We start from the raw sequence: 22,411 nt of genomic DNA, 5'->3' as shown, positions 1-22,411 counted from the left end.
AAACCACACCAATGCGAAATATGTGTGTGCACATCAACAGCAATCGTATTCCATAAATACCTGGCACTTTGGCGAAACACCCAGTGTGAAGTTCTTCAATGATCTGCTCTTCAATAATAACGTGCTCGATAAACTGCAAAACATGGTAATGTCCGTAAATAACCAGCCAGCTGACTAATTGTTTTACAAATTATGTCTGCTCCGTGCCGACAGCCTGCCTTCCCAGTCCGAGACTGCCCGCGTGCTGACTGTAAATAGGGTGGGATTGGGAAGAGATGAGCTAGGCCCTTGTTCAGGTCAGGTCAGGTCAGGTCAGGAATGCAGGCACGTTTGGGTCTGGACTGTGATCTGCCGATAGCAGTATAAAGGGTGGGTTTCTGCCATGGTCGTGTAGCTGTCGCTGGAGCCCTGGGCCAGGCCTTTCCTATTCTTTCGTTTGGAACGTGCCACGCTCCCGTTCTATTTATTGATAAAGGATGCCTGCTGCTGCACACAATCAATGAAAGTGCAGGCTTTTCCGGCCTGCTTCTGGACGGCTGCCACGGCTCCGTTCCCACACACGCACCACCCTGTTAAAGTATGCGCTGCGAGGAAGTACGCAAGGGAGTCCTGTGAATGTTTAAATAACATCTTCGGGATTCAGACCGATTCTCGAATATCATAAAGTGCGTCAGTATTAACTTTAGGATGCAGGAAGGTGTCCTCTGTAGTCTGTAGCGTTTAAAATTTAAATAAGGATATTCGTGTGATGTGGATGAAGTAGCTCTTCCCTAGTGCCCACCCTGAAAGAAGCTATCTCGCCAATCCCGGCGCTGCATTAGCAGTGCCACTGCGCCAGGATTGGCTAAGAGCAGGGTTACTGCCTGCCCATAATCAGACCCGGGGGCCCGGATCCCTCGCACTCTGATTCGCAATAGGGGGGGGGAGGAGGGAAGAAACTGTACCGTGGGCATGCGCAGGCCAGTACTAAAAATACATAGCCCAAAAATGTACATGCGCACACTGCAGCTAGCGCTGTTTGTGCTGCGCTGTCAATCACTGCAGCAGCCCCGCCCCCACACCTTGCGCGATGTCGGGCTTGTCCCGATTCTGAAGCTCTCTGAGTTGCCGGCTTGCCGCAGACAGTGCGCTCAGATTAGATAGACATTTAGACTCGAGATTTTTATTACTGATGAATCATTCCTGCCAGAATGTTAGCGTGGCGGTCGTCCATGGCTAGTGGGGCAACGCCCCAACGCCCCCAATGGACGCACCGCCACTGCTAGGCTACGGAGCAATAGAGGGAGACCCTGAGGAGCCGCTGGCCCGGATAACAAGGGCCTCTAGCCTCGGTGCACCTGCTGACAACTAACACCCATCCTGAGCCCCCACCTGTGAGAGCGGCTGAGGCAGTAATAACCAGTGGCCTGCCGGGCATACATCGTTCCCCCAGCCTGAGTTGTCCGGGCTGAGCGGGCCGCGAGGGGTCTGACTGGTTGAGACGAGATAGCTGTGGTGAGACTGGTCCCAGACCCCGTTGCCCTTAGCCGCCCGAGGGGGCGGATTACCTGCTTTCCCTTTACTCGGCTGCTCCACTCATCCCTTTACTCCCCCCCCCCCTCCCCCCTCCCCCCTCCCCCCCCTCCCCCCTCCACCTGCCCTAGAGTCTTTCCCCCAGTTATGGTACCGGGGGGGAGTCGATGAGGAGGGGGGTGGGAGGGGCGTAGGAGGGAGGTACACTGGTCTTTTGGTTGAGGGAAAGTTGTTATGTATTTTATTTGTTTAGTTGGCATATGGCATGCAGCTCCACACTACTGGGTAAACACACGCCGTCGGTCCCACTCACGGCTTGCACCAACCTGCTATCACAACATGACTGCTGTAACTACACATAACGCCCATGGGGGTGGGTGGATGGTGGGACCCTGTAAGATTCTCACTTGGAACGTTAATGGTCTGGGTGACAAGACTAAGCAAGGGCTGGTGATGGTGCATATCAAATGGTTGCACCCAGACATAGTTTGCCTGCAGGAGGACCCATCTTAAGGGCACGAAATGTGGATTTCTAGCAAGAGGCGCCTACAAAGCATTAGCACATGAGGGATACACATCCGGGTCGAGGGGGGTGGCTATCCTAATAAAAAAATCCCCGCCCTTTACCGTGACTCGGACTTGGATAGACCCACAGGGGACCTATGTGGGGGTGACGGGAATGTGGGGGAGACAGCGGGTCACTCTGGTCTCGGTATATGCCCCCCCCCAAAATTGTAGGCTAGGACACTGACTGGGTTGGCAGAAGTATTGCTGGACACATCAGATACACTACACATCATAGTCGGCGACTTTAATGACGTTGTGTCCACCCCCCTAGACCGGTCTGGGTCGCGAACTGACAGCTCCCTGACAGCTCCCTGACAACAATAGGACTATTGATACGCTGGGGTTGACAGATGTATGGAGATGGTTGCACTCGGGCGTTAGAAGTTATTCCTATTTCTCGGGGGCACACAAAGTACATTCTCGCCTAGACTATATCTTCCTTCCCCGACATGCCCTTAGGGCTGAAGACGAGGCCGACTACCTGGCACGGGGCATCTCGGACCACTCACCTCTGCTGGTCCGACTAGGGGGGAGGCCCCGACCTCGTGACGGGGGCTGGAGACTGACGCCGTGGGACCTGCAAAACCCTAAGATAATACAGGGAATCCGGGCAGACACTAAGGTCTATTTTACTGAAAATATGGGCCTATAAGGCGGTGCTCCAGGACAGGGCCAAAGTAGGATATCATGGGAGAATTGGAAAGCCCAAGAGGAACTATGCACGCCGGAAACTAAAATTCTAGATCATGAACGGCAACACTTGATAGATAGGGATCCGCAGGTGCTTCTGCGTCTGCTAGATACCCAGCAGCAGTACAGGGACCTGGACAAACTAGGCAAAAGCGCAGGCACTGGCAACCCTACACAGGTTGTACGATGTAGGGGACAAGTCTGGTAAGCTCTTGGCATGGCTGGGTCGCAGGGAGAGGGATGCTTGGTGGGTAGAGGGAGTGACCGATAGCCAAGGGCAGCTGCAGAAGACAGATCCCCAGATTGTCCATACGTTTGCAGCCTATTTTCGAGACTTTTATACAGGGAGAGACTTGAGTGGCCCGGAAGAGATTGCGGCCTATCTGACTGATATCCATACCCCGGTATTAACTGATGACAACAACAATGAGACCATCGAGGCCAACATAACGGCTGCTGAATTAAGGGAGGCAATGGCTAGGCTCCGACCGGGGAAGACTCCGGGTCAGAGTGGGCTCCATGCCTAATTTTTTAAGAAAGGAGCAGACCTTTTAATACCTCATCTTCTGGCGATCTACAGAGACGTTACCCAGGATGGCGCCTGTGAGAAGTTGGCCTGATATATAGTGCTCACTATTCTAGTGATCACTTTGTATCATACCAAACAACCCTTATTGATGATTGGTTGTAAGTCAACCTGATAGACCAGCTATCCTAGTAGCATGGACAAGAGCAGTCTTTAGGCTGAACTCTAGAGGGCGTGTTAAGCCAGCTGTTTTACCATCACATTTACCCCTTGAACACCAAGTGAAAGGACACCACACAAGTTGTTATGAAAATAAAGTATATTTATTTATAACAAGACTACCCTGAACTCTTTATGAGTCAGGGAGCTAAGCACAATACAAAACTCTTAAGAAAACACTTTAAGTTGCACAATTTACACAAATGCCCGAGGGGCACGAAAAACCATATACTACAAAAGTGGAATGCGAAATACTAGCAGGTAAGTAACAAGATCCAGAGACTTCAGGATCGCTAGGACTACACTACTGAACCCTAAGGTTAGGAGCAGGAGGCCTAGGGAGATCGGGTGCAGAGTGTGCACTCTCACGCGGGATGCGGGAAGAAGTCTATGGATGCTAGCGTTTCTAAAGTTACTGTTTCCGGACGAATCCGGCTAGATAGACTTAAAACGAAAAAGGATCTGGACACTTGGATAGTGAACCTGTGCTGGAGCACCGAAATACTCAAGTTACCTAGCCCAGGGGCAGCGGCTGCATAGGGTTCAAAAGACGTCGGGATTCCTCGTTGAAGTCTATGGAGCCTGAAAGAAGAAGTTGCTGGCAGGCGACCAGTGAAGAAGTTCGAGGTGATCCAAGCCTGGATCGGAGGTGAAGACGACCTGAAAGCAGAGGGGACTTAGTTCTTAATCACTAGCCAGTGATTAGGTAGGCACCAGGATGGCACCCGACGGAGTCACCGCAGTCAGGTGAGTAGGCGACGCTGGACTTGGTAGCCACACGGGCCAGGAGGCGTTGTCGGCGACCAGGCTGGAGGTGCGAGCTGTCCCACGAAGGTGTCGGCTGTCGGCGATGCTGGAACCAAGATTGGAGCAACAAGCCTTGGCAAAGGCAAGCCCACGCGATGGAGTCAAGATGGCGTCTGGAGTGGACCAGGAGGGTCCGGGGTGCTCCTCTTTTGGGAGGGAGCAAGGGCCAGTCTGGAGCAACCAGACCAGCAGTGTAGAACGTCGGGGTGCGTCGTTAGGAGGGCCACTAGCCAACGGGCAAGTGACCAGACAAAGCGGTTAGCAGCAAAGAGCAGAAGGGCCCCACGCAGATCTCGTGGATGCTGGGGGGCTGGACTTCGGTGCTGGAGCTGCTCAGAGTTGGGGCTTCTCAAACCCCAGGGCACTCACTCGAGGATCCCTCGGCGGTCGTGCTCGATAAGCGTCGTGCAGATCTTGATGATAGCCGGTCCCTCAGGTCTCGTCACACCCACGAATCTCAGCTGAGCTGTAGAGGCAGGTAGAGGTCAGAGATGGCGGGGAATCCGGGTCTCGTCGAGTTGGGCAGTCTTGATCCGGAGGATAGACGTGCAACAGACCGCAAGCGCTTAGGTGGTGCCTGCTGGTGCAGGGTGGCTACTCCTTAGCCACAAGGGAGAGTCTTCAGAAAAGTCAAGAGTTCCTTTCGTGGAAAGTAGTTCAAGATTTAGAATGATCTAATTTGGGAAGGGGGCCTGCTCCTACCTTTATCCTAAGAAAAGGGGCTGGCACGCGACTAGGTCCTGCCCATGGGTGGGACCAGGAGGGGGGTGGTTACACCCCTCTCCTTTGTCCGGTCTCTCCCCAGCTCAGGGGCTGGTGTGCCCCTGGAACTGGTTTGAGCCGGCCTATGCACAGTGAGCACCGGGGTGCCACTTGCAGTCACCTTCCTTTCAGCCCTGCCTACCTGGGATACACAAAATCCTGTCTGGGATGGTGCTGGCACCGCCCCTGACAGGAAACCCTTTGTCCAGGCCTCCCTCGCTGGAAGGACTCCCAGCAGCAGGAGGGCAGACTTGTGTCTCGGTGGCAGCATCCATTTTATGGAGCTGAGGCTGTGTTCAACTTTAACCGGGGTTACAGCTACCAACATGTCTCCTCCCTCTAGAGGGGTGGAATGCTACCCCCGTCGCCAGAACTGGCGAGGGGGTAGTATTCCAAAGCGTATGACACCATACACGACATGTTTAGATAATGTCAGACCAAAGTTACCATAACCGCGAGGATTATAAGGCACTTAAGAGTATATGGTCTGACGCTATCATGGAAACGGCTAAGGGATTGATCCCGAAGGCCGCAGACAGGCTCAGCTCATGCCAGAGCACTATCTCACATGATTCCAAGCACTCTGCCTCCAGGATTGTTAAGGCCTGCCATAGGAGTGACTGATAGGAGATCTGTGTGCCCATTTTAGGTTTAGATATAGGTATGCTATATCTAAAGCAAAGGGTGATTACACCACCTTGCCCCAGCTGTCAAGCAGCCAGTTGTGTCTGTTTAGTTAGTCAGCCCAGGGGTGGCATAATACATGCTGCAGCCACTGGGAGACCTCTGGGTGCACCTCTGCCCTGGGTACAGGGACTCAAGAGAGGGCCCAGTGCCAATTCAGTACCTGGGTACAATTTGGAATAGAGAGAACAGCTAGGCTGTGGGTCTGATTAGCAGGCCCACAGCCAGGGAAAGTCGTAAACCAGTGAAGCAAAAAGCAAAAATCTGGGTGATCATAGGATTGCAGACCCTACTCTCCTACAGCGCCCTCCCGCCGGACCTCAGGAGGCCCACTATAGTGCCAATATGTAAACAAGGCAGACCACCCAACGCCTGCGAGTCTTATGGACCGATATCCCTCCTCAATGTGGAGGCTAAGCTTCTGGCCACGGTTCTGGCACTCTGGCTACGTCAGGTGATCTCTGGATTGGTACATCAAGACCAGACGGTATTCCTGCCGGACAGGACGACAAGGCAGAATATTCGGCATACCCATAACTGGCTCATGGAGGTGAAGCAGAGCGAAGACCCACATATGTTCCTTTCCTTAGACACTGAAAAGGCGTTTGACGCGGTTCACTGGCCCTTTTTGGAGGCAACATTGATCAAGTTTGAGGTCGGCCCCAATTTTAGACGAGGGGTGGGTCTTTTATAAACGGACCCCAGAGCCCGGGTTAGAGTAAATGGAGTACTTTCTGACGATTTCCCGGTTCGGAGGGGGACCCGTCAGGGATGCCCCCTATCCCCGCTGTTATTCGCCCTCACGGTCGAAATAGTAGCGGAAGAGGTGCATGGCTTCCGTATCACGCAGGCAGACCTACAGGAGGAGAAGATCTCGCTTTACGCAGACAATATCCTCCTGTAAGTGACACAGCCGGCGACCACTGTACTGGCGCTGTTTAAGCTTCAAGACAGGTATGGCTTTTTTTCAGGCTACCAAATTGTGAGAAGTTGGCCTTATATATGATGCTCACTAGTTCTAGTGATCACCTTGTATCAGTCCAAACAACCCTTATGGCGATTGGTTGCAAGTCAACCTTATAGACCAGCTATCCTAATGGTAGCATGGACAAAGCAGTCTTAGGCTAAACTCTTTTGGCATGTGAAGCCAGCTGTTTTACCACATATAACCCCTTGAATACCAGATGAAAGGACACCACACAGGTTGTTATGAAAATAAATATATTTATTAATAACAAAACACCTCTGAACTCTTTATGAGATCAGAGGGCTAAGCACATGACAATCTCTTAGGAAAAATACGATAAGTTGCACAAAATTACAATGGTGCCCTAGGGGCACGGCAAACCATATACTAAGTAAATGGGTTAAGTAGAACGATTTAGAAAATGAAGATGCCAGAGGCTGTAGGTTCGCTGGGACTACCCTACCCTAATCTTAGGTAAGTATCAGGAGGCCCACGGGACGCGTGTGCAGAGTGTGGACTAACACGCGAGATGCGGAACAAAGTCAATGGGAAGAACAAATTATGAAAAGGTAAGTAAAAGACAGTTCCTACTAGTTACGACTAAAACGACAGGATACCTGGACACTAGGAGAGTCAATCTACCCTTGAGCACCGAAATGCTCTTGTTACCTCACCCACGGGCTGCGTGTGCATAGGTGCCAAAGTGTGTCGGGTTCTCGCGTTGAAGTCAATGGAGTCTGAAAGAAAAGATGCTGTAGGCGACCAGGAGGAAGATGTCCGGTGCGATCCAAGGGTGGATCGGTGAAGAAGAGGACCTGAAAGCAGAGGGGACAGTGTTCACAATCACTAGCCAGTGACTGGAGTGGAACCAGGAAGGAACCAGATGTCGACGTCACGATCAGGTGAAGAGTGGACGCTTGTCTCTGCAGCCTGTGGACCAGGAGGTGTCTTCGACGACCAGGATGGAGGCACGAGCTGTCCCACGCAGGCTCTCGCTGTCGGCGGTATCGGATCCGGATTTGGAGTCAACAGGCCTTGGCAAAGGCAACCCACGCAGTGAGTGGAAACGGCGTCTGGAGTGGACCAGGAGGGTCCAGGGTGCTCCTCTTTTGGAAGGGAGCAGGGGCCAGTCTGGAGCAACCAGACCAGCAGTGTAGATTTCTTGGATCATCGTCTAGGAGGTCACTAGCCAGCCGGCACGTGACCAGACAACGCGTCGAGCAGCAATCAAGCAAAAGGGCCCCACGCAGATCTCTTGGATGCTGGAGGGCTGGTCTTTGGTGCTAGAGCTGCTCGGGGCTGGGGCTTCTCAATCCCCAAAGCACTTACTCGAGGATGCCTCAGAAGTCGTGCTGGAAGCGAAGTACAGTCTCTTCAAGATGGCCGGTCCCACGTGTCTCGTCGCACCCACGGGTCTCAGCTGTGCTGCAGATGTGGGTAGAGGTCGGAGAGGTCTGGGAGTCCGGGTCTCGTCGGGCTCTGAAGTCTGGTTCCGGCAGGAAGGACGACAAAGTGGACCGCTAGGACGCTTGATGGTGCCTGCAGTTGCAGGGTGGACACTCCTTGCCCACAAGGGAGATTCTTCACTCTTCTGTGGAGCAGAACGTCGAAGTCCAGAGATTCTTCTTGTAAAGTTGTTCAGGATAATCTAACTTGGAATGGGACCAGCTCCTACCTTTATCCTGCTAAAGGGGGCTGCACTAGTGACTAGGTCCCTCCCATGGGTGGGACCAGGAAGGGGGGTGGTTACACCCCCGATCCTTTGTCCGGTTTCGCGCCAGAGCTGGGGCTGGAGTGCCCCAGCAACTGGTTTGAACCGGGGTATGCACATAGACACCTTGTGTGCCCCAGGCATGTCTCACTCTTTTCAGGCCTCCCTACCTCAATACACAAAATCCTGTCTGGGGTGGTGCTAGCACCTCCCAAGGCAAGAAACCCTTTGTCCAGGCCTCCCTCGCTATAAGGACTCCCAGCAGCAGGAGGTCAGACTTGTGTCTGTGGTGGCAGCATCCATTTTATGATGCTGAGGCTCGAGTTAACTTTAACCGGGGTTCACAGTTACATACATGTCGTGTCCTTCTAAAAGGGTGGAATGGTACCCCCGTCGCCAGAACTGGCGAGGGGGTAGTATTCCAATTCGTATGACACCTTACTCGACATGTTTTGATAATGCTATACCAAAGTTAGCAATAACCGCGAGGATTATAATGCACTTAAGAGTATATGGTATAGCGTTATCGTGGAACAGCTATAAGGACTTGGTTCTGCAAGCAGCAGACAGGGTCAGCTCATGCCAGAGCACCATCTCACATAATTTCAAGCACTCTGCCTTCAGGATTGATAAGGCCTGCCATAGGAGTGACTAATAGGAATATATGTGTCCATTTTGGGGTTAGATATAGGTATACTATATCTACAGCAAAGGGTGATTACACCACCTTGCCCCAGCTGTCTTACCAGCCAGTTGTGTGTTTAGATGTCCAGCCAGGGGTGGCATAATACATGCTTCAGCCCCTGGTAGGCCTTGGATTAATCTATGCCCTGGGTACCTAAGGTACACTGTACAGGGGCTGATAAGGGGTCCCAATAACAATTGGTAAATGCTCCTAAAGTACATGGATGTCAATTTAGAGAGAGAACAGCTAGGCTGTGGGTCTGATTAGCAGGCCCACAGCCAGGGAAAGTCGTAAACCAGTGAAGCAAAAAGCAAAAATCTGGGGTGACCATAGGATTGCAGACCCTACTCTCCTACACAAATAAACTGGCATAAATCAATTTTATACTGCCCGCGCATAGAGGAAGATTGGCCTCCGAAGCCAGGAGCCCTACAGGTTACCCAGTGAGGGTTTAAATACTTGGGGATTTATCTGACAACCGACAAACAACTCTCTTATCAAAACAATGTCCTCAGGGTGATTAAGAACTTAGCGGAAGACGCCCACCGATGGAGGTCCCTCCCCCTTACGCTCCTGGGCCGAGCGGCAATGTTCAAAATGAACACATTGCCCCGCTTCCTGAATGCCCTGCAGAATGAATACTTCCCCCTTGCCTAGGCAGACATTCCAGTCGATAAACGCAGAGCTACGGGCCCTTTTATGGCTCGGAAAGCAACCCAGGATAGCCCTTGCTACGCTCCAGCGGAATCAATATAATGGGGGGATCTCCCTACTGGATGTGGAGGCCTACTATTGGGGCGAACATCTTGCACCAATAAATGAATGGCTCCATGTGCCTGCTGATCACCCGACTTATAGGCTAGAAAGGGCCACTATGGAGCGTCGCACTAGCCTGCACTATCTATACGGGGGATTTGGGAAGCGACGGCTATTACCAGCCACACAAATCACCATAGAAGTATGGGACAGGGCAACGAAGATGATGGGGTGGACACACAAACCGACCACGCAGACACCGATATGGTCTTGCACATGGCTGAGAGAACTGCATAAACTCACGTGCTTTGGTGGGTGGGATGCCATAGGGATCTCAACGCTGGGGGACATAATGGCGAGAGGAGAGCTTAAGAAATACGAATCTCTAATAGCGGAGTATGGGTTGACCTCAGCGCAGTTCTTTAAATATGCACAGTCACGCCACGCCTGGAAGGCGGAGGCGACCCTCGCCCCCCCGTTACAGGAATATGCTCCGTTGGAGGGTCGCCTGCTACAGTAGCGTGTTTCCAATAAATTGGTGTCCCTGACATATAAAACGTTAAACAATAATGCGCCAGATGGATTGGGGAAACTGAGGGCAGTTTGAGAGCAGGATGTGGGCTACCTGGACACCATAGACTGGGACACGGCTCTGATGCACCATAGAGAGGCGGCGATCAAAACCTGACTACTACTTATACAGCATAAAATATTGCATAGGGTCTATTATGATAGGGCCAGAATGCACCACATGGGCAGAGCTAGCAATCCATGTTGTTTGAGATGCGGACACCCACAGGGAACCTTCTTCCACACTTTATGGGAATGCCCTACCATTAACACTTACTGGACGCATATCCTGGGAGAATTGAGAAAAGTTCTGGAGGCGATGCTTCCACTTGACCCCAAGTTTGTGTTGCTGGGAATATCCACTGAGGTGGATCCGAGTCGCCCACACCTAATTTTTGCCCTACTGGCCTTGGTGGTTGTGAAGAGAGATGTAGCACGAGCATGGGGAGCACCGTTACCCTCTAGGGTGGGAGAATGGAGTAGGGGAATGGATTTATATATTGTGGCTGAGAGGGTGACGTACAAAGCTAGAGGATGTCCTCGGAAGTTTCGCAAGATATGGGGGAAATGGAGAAAATACCATGGTTTGGATGTGGGCTTGGGGAAAGATGCACAAGTTACTTACCTATGGTAACAATATATCTGTAAGAAACAGTAGTTAGTATTAGATTCCTTACCTTAGAATACCCCCAGGCGTCAGACTGGATCCGGAAACTTATGCGTAGCAGTACCGTTGCGCGTCGGGAGGCGTCGTCTGCACCGGGATGACGTCGCCGGAGTACTTATACGCCGCCTTCGCGCGCTGACCTCAGTTCTTATACACAGCTTTTCCGCGCCAGAAAATGCAGAGCCATGATAAAAACCAACATTGGTGCCATAAAAACTAGGGCCCTGAAAGGGGATGACCTTAACCCTAGATATTGGTTCGCAGAACGGGGAGGATGGTTGGGCCGTAAGGAATCTAATACTAACTACTGTGCCTTACAGATATATCGTTACCGAAGGTAAGTAACTTGTGCATCTGAAAGAAACAGGTTAGTATTAGATTCCTTACCTTAGAATAGATACCCAGGCAATACTAACCCCGGTGGTGGGTCTGCGAACCAATGATCAAACCAGAAAGTCCTGGAGAACGGAACGGCCGAAAAAGCCATCTCTCCGGACTTGGCTGTCCAGGCAGTACTGTCTTGCGAACGTGTGCAGCAAGGCCCACGTAGCTGCCTGACATATGTACTGCAAGGGGACTCCCCGGCCCAGGGCAGTAGTAGCCGCCGTGGCCCATGTGGAATGGGCACAAACCCCCACAGGAGGCTCCTTTTGAGCCAAAGAGTAACAAGCCTTGATGCACAAGACGACCCATCGAGAAATGGTTCGCTTGTGCACCGCCCGTCCCTTCTTAGCGCCCACGTAACCAACGAAGAGTTGGTCATCCACCCGGAATTGGCGTGTGCGATCCAGATAGAATGAGAGCGAACGTTTTGGGTCCAGACGGTGGTGCCTCTCTTCCTCATTCGAGGGATGCGGAGGCGGAAAGAAGGTGGGCAAAATGATGGACTGCCCGATGTGTAAGGCTGTGACTACCTTGGGTAGGAAAGAGGGTCGCGTCCGCAACACAAATTTGTCCGGATGGACTGAAAGGAAAGGAGGCTTAGAGGAAAGTTCCTGGAGCTCACTGTGAGAAGTTGGCCTGATATATGATGCTCACTAGTTCTAGTGATCACCTTGTATCAGTCCAAACAACCCTTATGGTGATTGGTTGTAAGTCAACCTTATAGACCAGCTATCCTAATGGTAGCATGGACAAAGCAGTCTTAGGCTAAACTCTTTTGGCATGTGAAGCCAGCTGTTTTACCACAATATAACCCCTTGAATACCAGATGAAAGGACACCACACAGGTTGTTATGAAAATAAACAGTATATTTATTAATAACAACACCTCTGAACTCTTTATGAGGTCAGAGGGCTAAGCACATGACAATCTCTTACGAAAAATACAACAAGTTGCACAAAATTACAATGGTGCCCTAGAGGCACGACAAACCATATACTAAGTAAGTGGAATGTGAAGGTCGATAAAAAGAATGGAGCTGTCCAGAGGCTGGAGGTTCGCTAGGACTACCCTATCTTCACCTTAGGTAAGTAATAGGAGGCCCACGGGACGCGTGTGCAGAGTGTGAACTCACACGCGAGATGCGTAACAAGGTCTATGGACAGTACAGTTCAAGTTAAAGGTGAGTACGGAAAATCCTGACTAGGTAGGACTAAAACGACTGTGGAACTGGACACTAGGACAGTTAGACTACCCTTGAGCACCGAAATGCTCTTGTTACCTCACCCACGGGCTGCGGGTGCATAGGTGCCAAAGTGTGTCAGGTTCTCGCGTTGAAGTCAATGGAGCCTGAAAGAAAAGAGGCTGCAGGCGACAAGGAGGAAGATGTCCGGTGCGATCCAAGGGTGGATCGGTGAAGAAGAGGACCTGAAAGCAGAGGGGACAGTGTTCACAATAACTAGCCAGTGACTGGAGTGAAACCAGGAAGGAACCAGATGTCGACGTCACGATCAGGTGAAGAGTGGACGCTTGACTCTGCAGCCACGTGGACCAGGAGGTGTCTTCGACAACCAGGATGGAGGCACGAGCTGTCCCACGCAGGCTCTCGCTTTCGGCGGTGTTGGATCCGGAATCGGCGTCAACAGGCCTTGGCAAAGCAACCCACGCGGTGAGTAGAAAAAGCGTCTGGTGCGGACTAGGAGAGTCCGGGGTGCCCCTCTTTTGGAAGGGAGCAAGGGCCAGTCTGGAGCAACCAGACCAGCAGCAAAGATTTCAAGGTTCGTCATCTAGGAGGTCACTACCCAGCCGGCAAGTGGCCAGACAATGTGTCGAGCAGCAAACAAGCAGTAGGGCCCCACGCGGATCTCGTGGATGCTGGGGGGCTGATCTTCGGTGCAGGGGCTGCTCGTGGCTGGGGCTTCTCAGTCCCCAAAGCACTTGGTCGAGTTTACCTTGGGAGTCGTGCTGAAAGCGAAGTGCAGGTTCATTCAAGATGGCCGGTCCCACGTGTCTCGTCGCACCCACGGATCTCAGCTGTGCTGCAGATGTAGGTTGAGGTCGGAGAGGACTGGGAATCCGGGTCTCGTCGGGCTCTGAAGTCTGGATCCTCAAGGGAAGACGACAAAGGGAAGCCGCTGGACGCTTGATGGTGCCTGCAGTTACAGGGTGGACACTCCTTGCCCACAAGGGAGATTTCTTCAGTCTTCTGTGGAGCAGAACGTCGAAGTCCAGAGTTTCTTCTTGTAGAGTAGTTCAGGATTAATCTAATTTGGAATGGGACCAGCTCCTACCTTTATCCTGCTAAAGGGGGCTGCACTACTGACTAGGTCCCTCCCCTGGGTGGGACCAGGAAGGGGGGGTGGTTACACCGCCTATCCTTTGTTCGGTTTCTCGCCAGAGCTGGGGCAGGGATGCCCCAGCAACTGGTTTGAACCGGTGTACGCACAGGGCACCTTGTGTGCCCCAGGCATGTCTCATTCCTTTCAGGCCTATCCTACCCAATACACAAAATCCTGTCTGGGGTGGTGCTAGCACCTCCCAAGGCAGGAAACCCTTAGTCCAAGCCGCCCTCGCTGGAAGGACTCCCAGCAGCAGGAGGTCAGACTTGTGTCAGTGGTGGCAGCATCCATTTTGTGATGCCAAGGCTCGAGTTAACTTTAACCGGGGTTTTCAGTTACATCAAGTCAGTCATTCAGTCAATATAGCTTTATTCGATTCAAAAATCATAAAAGCATACAATTTCAAAACAGTTGAAAATACAAACATACATACAATAATACATAATATCTGCATGTTAAAAAACTTTTGCCCAGCCCGTAGGAGTAAATATCTTGGTTAGAACGTACTATACACAAGTCAAAATTTGATCAACCGACAATTAATAGGGGTTCCAGTGCTTAAAACTATAGAGCAATGATTCTTGACGGGTATGAGTAGGAAAACTTCTGCCCATGAACATGTTGCACCCTGCCTTTGGACTGGATGTGGGGGACCACGACATTCTGGGGTAAAAATCGTGCAAATCCCAGACGGAGATTGGGCTGTTTGCCACTTGGGGTGCGCATGTACGCAGGTACGGGACAATATGTCTCTGCCTAAATCTTACAAGCACTAAGTCACCAACAATATCTTTTTGGAGGGAACCCAGCCAGCCCACCCTTCTAATACTCATTGTACCCACAAGGTTGGGTGGCAAGGGTCTATTGTTGGTCAGCCAAAACTTGACCTTGTTCAGCAAGTCGTGTTGTCTCTCGGTTTTCCCTGGAGGAAGTACTGGTACTCCCGCAAGGACACACACAAAGGGAGCTGCCTCCGGGGGGAGTTGAATGGAAGTAACTTTATTATGGTGTGCTCTAGGAGCAGCAAGTTGCGAGAGAGTAGGTATAGGGGAGGTTCTGCGAAGTATTGGAACTAGTACTTTGGAGACTATTGGTTGGGTTAGGACCCTTTTGCCTTGCGTGGTTGGCTTTGGGTCTTTCGGGGTAGAAGATGGGTCGGAACATTTGGGTGCTACAGTACTTTTGTTAGCTGGCAAGGTGGACTTGGTGGACTTGATGGTTTCTTCCAATCCCGTCAGCCTGTCCCCTAGTGTGTTTATTTTATCTAACAGTGGTGTTATGATAGAGCTGACCAGTTGTTCGATAAGGGATAATAGATCCACCTGTATAGGAGATTGTAGAACAACTAGTTTCTCAGCAGTCTCAGGGATCATGGAGGGGTTGCTGGCAGGAGGTGTAGGGCTTAAGCACAATTTTTGAGGTTTAGGTTGGTTCCCCATGTTAGTAACCCCATTACATTTCCTTGTAACGGATGAGGAATCAGAAATAGCGAGCCTTTGGGTGTTTTGAATGTTATCTTGATTGGATGATGGGAGGGGTTGCAAAGAGTTGACAGTATCGGGTTATGCACAGAAGCTTTCAACAGGGAGCGGTGAATCCACTAAAACGTGTGTGGTTTTGAATAGGAAGTTTAACTCATCTAACCACGAGGACGCTTGGTCTGCGTCTACTGTTTGTAAAGTCTCAGTGGGCATTGTTGTATTATCCCCCTTGTAAGTCATATTGTAGTTTAGGTCCTAGGACAGAGGCAAAGTCAGTGGATAATGCGCCAAAGAGAAGCAAGTGTTCTTTACCTCATCCTAGCATGTAATCACGAAACCAAGGGGGGTGGCCCCGTCCCGTCCTCCTCGGGCCTAAGAAGGCCCGCCCTTTGCCCGGGCTTAGGCCCTCGCTTTGACCCACGCGCGTCCCGCGGGACAGAAACAAGGCCTGTATAAATAGGTCAAGGAGGCGGGCCGGCTGGGGAAGAGTACCAGCTGTTGGTAATGTCAGGGAATGCTGGTACTCACAGACCCTGGCCGCCGCACCCGCCGATTCCCCACAACAAACAAAAGGCAGCAAAGAGTCTCCAAGTGGGCAGTATAATCCTCCGGTCCACCCGCAGGACCGAGACACGGCAAACCTCGAGCCGCACCTTATAGAAGGGTGGAATGCTACCCCCGTCGCCAGAATTGGCGAGGGGGTAATATTCCAATTCGTACGACACCTTACTCGGCATGTTTTGATAATGTTATACCAGAGTTCGCATTCAACCGCGAGGACGATAATGCACTTAAGAGTATATGGTATAGCGTTATCATGGAACAGCTATTAGGACTTGGTTCCGCAAGCTGCAGACGGGCTCAGCTCATGCCAGAGCACCATCTCACATAATTCCAAGCACTCTGCCTTCAGGATTGTTAAGGCCTGCCATAGGAGTGACTGATAGGAGGATATGTGTCCATTTTAGGGTTAGATATAGGTATACTATATCTACATCAAAGGGTGATTACACCACCTTGCCCCAGCTGTCGTGCAGCCAGTTGTGTCAGTTTTAGATGGCCAGCTAGGGGTGTCGTCATACATGCTTCAGCCCCTGGTAGGCCCTGGGTACACCTATGCCCTGGATACCTAAGGTATACTGTACAGGGACTGATAAGGTGGCCCAGTACCAATTGGTAAATGCACCTAAAGTACATGGTTGTCAATTTAGAGAGAGACCAGCTAGCCTGTGGGTCTGATTAGCAGGCCCACAGCCAGGGAAAGTCGTAAACCAGTGAAGCAAAAAGCAAAAATCTGGGGTGACCATAGGAATGCAGACCCCACTCTCCTACACTCACTCACTCTCCTGGCAGAGGTGATGGCAACCAGGAAAGCGGTCTTCAGAGTAAGGAGGCGAAGACGACAGTTATGAAGTGGCTCAAAGGGAGTGCACATCAGAAAAGTAAGAACAAGGTTCAAGTCCCACTGAGGCATCACGAAAGGGACTGGAGGAAACATATGGGTGATGCCCTTTAAGAACCTATTTACAATGGGGTACTTGAACAAAGAGGGCTGATCAGGTAGCCTTAAGAAGGCGGAAATGGCCGAGAGGTAGCCCTTCAGAGTGCCCAGAGCAGAGCCCTGCTGGGCAAGAGAAAGAAGAAAGAGGGGAACATCTGAAAGAGGGGCAGAAAGGGGATCCACAGCCTTTGCTGTGCACCATGCCACAAACTTGTTCCACCTGCAGGCGTTTACCGATTTTGTGGAGGGACGCCTGGCTGCCAGAATGACATTACAGACTTCAGGAGGCAAGTCAAATGACCTCAACTGCCGCCACTCAATCTCCACGCATGTAAGTGAAGACTGGACAGGTTCGGGTGGAGGACCGTCCCCTGCTGCTGCGACCGAAGGTCCTCCTGAAGAGGCAGACGAATCGGCTGAGTAGCTCGGGATACCAGAACCTCCGTGCCCAGTCCAGAGCCACAAGGATGACTTGGGCCCAGTCGCGCCTGATCTTCTTCAGCACTCTGGGCAGAAGTGGTATAGGCGGAAAGGCGAAAAATAGACCGCAACTCCACTCGCAACGAAAAGCGTCTCCGAGCGAGTGCCGCTTTGGAAATTCCAACGCGCAGAACTGATGACATTGCGCGTTCTCTTCTGTGGCGAATAGATCTAACCAAGGCTCTCCCCACATGCCTTGCGCCATGTCCGAGTTTAGACGCCATTCGTGATCCACCATGCACCGACGGCTGAGTTCTTCCGCCCTGGCGTTCAGGGAACCTGCCAGGTGTTGAACCACCAGGGTCAAGACCTGATGTTCCAGCCACTGCCAGAGGCGCAGAGCCTCCTGGCATAGGGTCCACCACCCCACCCCGCCCTGTTTGTTGCAGTACCACCTGACAGTGGTGTTGTCCGTGAACTTCTGCACTACACTCCCCCGGACAGAGGGGAGGAATGCCTTCAGTGCAAGTCGGATCGCCCGCAGCTCCAGAAGGTTGATCTGGAGCTGGGACTCCGCCGGAGACCAGAGGCCTCTGATCTCAGCCTCTCCCATGTGGCTCCCCAGCCCTGGAGGGACGCGTCCGTCACAACTACATGCTCCGGTTGGGAGAGGGATCTGCCGCTGACCCAATCGCGGTCCGTGAGCCACCACTGCAACTGCCTTACAGTGTCTTGCAGTGCCCTCCGAGATCAAGACATGGTCGAGCAATGATGCTGGGCCCACTGAAACTTCAGGTCCCACTGCAGCGCCCGCATCCGCCACCTGGCGTGATGCACAAGAAGGATGCAGGAGGCCATCAGCCCCAGAAGCCGCAGCGTCAACCTGACCGAGACTCGGGATAAAGTCTGAAAGATCGGAATCAGAGCCTGAATATCCCGAACCCGCTGTTCGGGAGGATAAACCCGAAACTGCGCCGAGTCTAGAACTGCTCAGATGAAGAGGAGCTTCTGAGAGGGGCACAGGTGTGACTTCGGCACGTTGATGGAGAACCCCAGCAGGTGCAGGAGGTCGGCCCTAGTCTGGAGGTGGCTGACGACTGTCTGGGGCGAGCCCGCCTTCAATAACCAGTCAAATCAAATCAAATCATCTTTATTCGGTTTTCCATTTGAAAAGCCATAAAAGTACATAAAAAAACACAATAAATATTTAAAACTATTATTCATTCTGTACCAAGACAGTATTGTTAAAAATCCATTTTAAACGAGAGAAAAAAGAAAACTCATTCATATTTTTATAAATTCATACGGTGCCTAATGCATAGTTTTAGATACTGTGCCACAGATTTTGTCATTAAGTTATTTTCCAGAAATTGCAACGCCAGATAGGCAGGGCGACATCTTCGAATGTTCATAACTTTTAGTAGTGGTAATATCCACCTCCTGCGTAATGGCGTATAAAATTTGCAGAAAAAATAACCAGTCGTCGAGGTAGGGGAAGACTGAAACCCCTAACTTGCGCAGATGAGCTGCGACCACCGCCATGTCTTTCGTGAACACCCGTGGGGCGCTGGTAAGGCCCAAGGGGAGCATGGTAAACTGAAAGAGCTCGTGGCCTACCGTGAACCGCAGGTAGCGCCGGCAGGACGGGGATGTGGAAATACGCATCCTGCAAGTCCAACGCTACCATCCAGTCTCCTGGGTCCAGGGCAGCTAAGACCTGAGCCAGGGTCAGCATCTTGAGCCTCTCCTTCCGGAGGAAGCCGTTGACGTTCCGCAGGTCCAAGATAGGGCGAAGGCCCCCTCTGTCCTTCTTGGGAACCAGAAAGTAGTGGGAGTAACAACCACACCCTACTTCTGGCCCAGGAATGCTCTCGATGGCCCCCTTGGCCAAGAGGGCGCAACTTCCTCTCGCAAAAGATTCAAGTGATCCCCGACACACGGTGGTACTGCGGTGACATGGCTGGAGGGGTCGCCTCGAAGGGGTGGGAGTAGCCCCTTCGGACGATTTGCAGCACCCACCTGTCCGATGTGATGTCGCGCCAGTGGAGGAGGTGATGGCGAATCCTGCCCCACACTGGCGTCTCGTGGGCCTGATAGCTCGGACTAGGAGGGCTTTGACGCGGATGCTGCGGGGGTGGATGTGGACTGGCCGCGCCCTTGTCCCCGGGCACCGCCACGGCGGTTACCACCGCGCTGGATAGTAGTCTGCGGCCTGTGGCTGGCAGGACGTGTGGGGGCGCCCCTTCCTTGGCCACGAAAGGGGCGAAAGGCAGCAGATTGCTGGAGCGGGCCGACAGGCCCAAAGACTTGGCCGTCGCCCTGGAGTACTTAAAGCGCTGAAGCGCACTGTCTGCATTGTCGCCAAAGAGGTGACGGCCATCAAACGGCATGTCCATAAGGGTGTTTTGGACATCAGCCGAAAAGTTGGCGTACCTCAGCCAGGCCTGGCGACGAATCACCACCGTCGTTGCCATCGCTCTACCTAGCGAGTCCGTGGTATCTAATCCACATCTGATGGAGTACCGTGCCGCATCTCGACCCTGCGCAAGGGCTTGGGAGAGTTTAGTCCGGGCCTCCTCTGGACATTGTGGCAGCACGTCCGCGACCGTGTCCCACAGAGAGTGGGTATAACGGCCCAAGAGGCACGCGGTGTTAACTGACCGCAATCCCAAACTCAGGGAGGAGAACATCTTTTTGCCATATTGCTCGTACCTCTTGGATTCCCGATCGGGTGGAGCCGTCGGGAATGCGGTCTGGGAGTTAGAGGCTTGGATAACCAGGCTCTCGGGGGTGGGGTGGGTGGACAGGAAGCAAGGGTCGCCCGGAGCCCGGCGGTGGCGTCTGGCCACGTTCCTATCTACAGGAGGACCTGTAGCGGGCCTGGACCAGGTGCCCAGAAGAACGTCAGACAAGGCCTCATTAAACGGCAACAGAGGCTCCGAAGAGCTTGCCTACGGTTTAAGGACCTCAGTGAGGAGGTTAGTCCTCACGGCCGCGACGGGGAGCTCAATGGATAAGGCCTTGGCCGCCCGCGTCAACATCACACTATAGGCTGCTCCCTCCTCCGTAGCCAGATGAGAAATTTGCAGAAAATGGAAAGAGCCGTTACCCCCTACTTTGTTGGACTGGCGCACTGCGGTGCTACAAATTTCTAAAGTGGATTTATTAAGATCTGGTAACCCGGTCAAGAGAAACTTCTGGTTCTTATTAAATTGGTTATAATTGTGTACTTGACTAAGGGTTTCTCCACCCCCCACCCCCCAAGGTCCAATGATTAAGCTGCTTGGTACTTTTTTACATGCTTGGTATACCCAATAGGGCGCCATCGGTATAAGAATGGGTTTTTGACTGCAGCAAACTACCCTCCTGGCTGTTCCAGTGCGGTGCTCTTGGGAGTATGGAGAATGTACTGAGGGGTGATTTATTTCGTATTGTTCAGTCCCCCTAACAGGTTATCTGTGACAGTATGTCCCTCTCCATGCACTGTTACTTGGTCACCAAGGGCGAAAATGAGGACAAAAAAATAAAAAAGTAAAAAATAAAAATAGAGATGCAATTACGAACAGGAACTTAATTAACAGCAAAATGTTATTTGAACACAGATTGATGATTTAAGAGTTAATTGTCCTGGTTTTTACAATTCTTTATTCAAACATTTTCTGATTGAGGAAAGTAATTTCCACGCAGCCATCTTGCCTCGCCCAGTTACAGGCTTCTTCAGGGGCTCTAAATAATTGTATATTATGTCTTCAATTCTTAAAAAAAACAAATGTCCATCAATTGTTCCTTATGCAGACATAGTTTCAGTCTGTCAATCCTCTACGATATGTTGCAGGACAGCAAAATTAGACCCTCCATGCTGTGCTAGCAAGACCATTTCCTTTAAATTTGTCAAATCATCTTGAGCCGTGCTCGGCCATTGAAACTTTATTCTTGTGGTTGCGGCATCTGACAAGATTTGGCAGAAGATATATTTTTTTTTAATACTCTTTTTATTAAACAGTCGTGCTAGTAAATTGAATAGCCCGGTGGCCACATCGTAATGAAACACAGTGTTGGAGGGACGAATAACCAGTTTATACAATTTAAACATAGCCTCTGTGAAATCATAAATTGGAGTAATATCAATGTCCACATCTGTTGTACACAGTTTCTCTGATGGAGATGCACACAATTCACCACATTCTACATTCCATTTAGCCCACTTGTGATCCCATTTCTTGAGGCAGCCCATATGTTTGAATACATCTTTCTCTGCAATCATCGCGTTACTTACCCATATGCGCTCAGTTTGGGTCAAGTCTGTGGCCTCCCATACATTTAATAAACAAAGCCCTGGGGAATGAGCGACATTTTTCCCACATAAACTCGTAAGTGTGGAGGTGATGCTCTACCAATATTGCTGGATACTTTGGCAGTTCCAAAGCGTGTGAAAAATGTACCCTTCGCTGCGCACTTTCTAAGGCACCCCGAATCTGACCTGCGCCCCATTTTTACCAGTGTATGTGCAGCTAGGTAAGTTCTGTGTAAAATATCTTAAGCTGAACTAATCATAGTCTCAGTAGGATAGCAACTTCTTTGGGGGAGGAGAGGGCTTCCTGCCAGGCATCGCCCTCTAGATACCAGAGATCGGTTTCCCACAGTTGCTGGGGACGTACTAATCGGTCCGGTCTATTGTTGATTAACTTACGATAAGTAAGTGATATAGCTTTGCGGGGTATAGGTTCAGCTAAAAGTCGGTCTTCCAGTGGGGAGGCCTCTAGTAAAGTGGCACCGCTCGCTACGACGTAGTTACTGCATGGTGAATTTGGAGATATCAGAACGTCTCTGACCCCGCCAGTTGATACTCCTCCTGTAGGTCTTCAAACTGAACTATCTCATTGCGCTTCCATAGGTCACCAAATGTTTAGATAACAATCAAGTCCCACTTGTCGAAGCCCGGTCACCTGCTCAACATGCCGAGTTGCTCGGACTCCCACAAGGGAGTAGTCAGTGTTATTTTTTTGTGCCACCCCAATGTTTTTGTTATGCGGTATCAGAGTGCAATTGCTTGGGCTGTAGAGCCAGTGAGACATTAGCACTTGTGGTTTGATTATAGTGCCCTATGGTATCACCCCACAGTCATTAACCATTTGTCCGTGTGGTGTGCTGGCTTGGACAGTGAG

General features: G+C 51.4%; 1 protein-coding gene across 10 annotated transcripts in view; it reads right to left on the bottom strand.

Annotated features, from left to right (window-relative positions):
* Positions 1 to 22,411, bottom strand: part of UPF2 (UPF2 regulator of nonsense mediated mRNA decay) — a 1,696,571-nt gene that overhangs the window by 617,968 nt on the left and 1,056,192 nt on the right. The window lies entirely within an intron of this gene.

Source organism: Lissotriton helveticus, chromosome 1_1 (assembly GCF_964261635.1).
Source record: "Lissotriton helveticus chromosome 1_1, aLisHel1.1, whole genome shotgun sequence".
NCBI lineage: Eukaryota > Metazoa > Chordata > Amphibia > Caudata > Salamandridae > Lissotriton > Lissotriton helveticus.
This window is presented reverse-complemented; position numbering and strand designations above follow the sequence as displayed.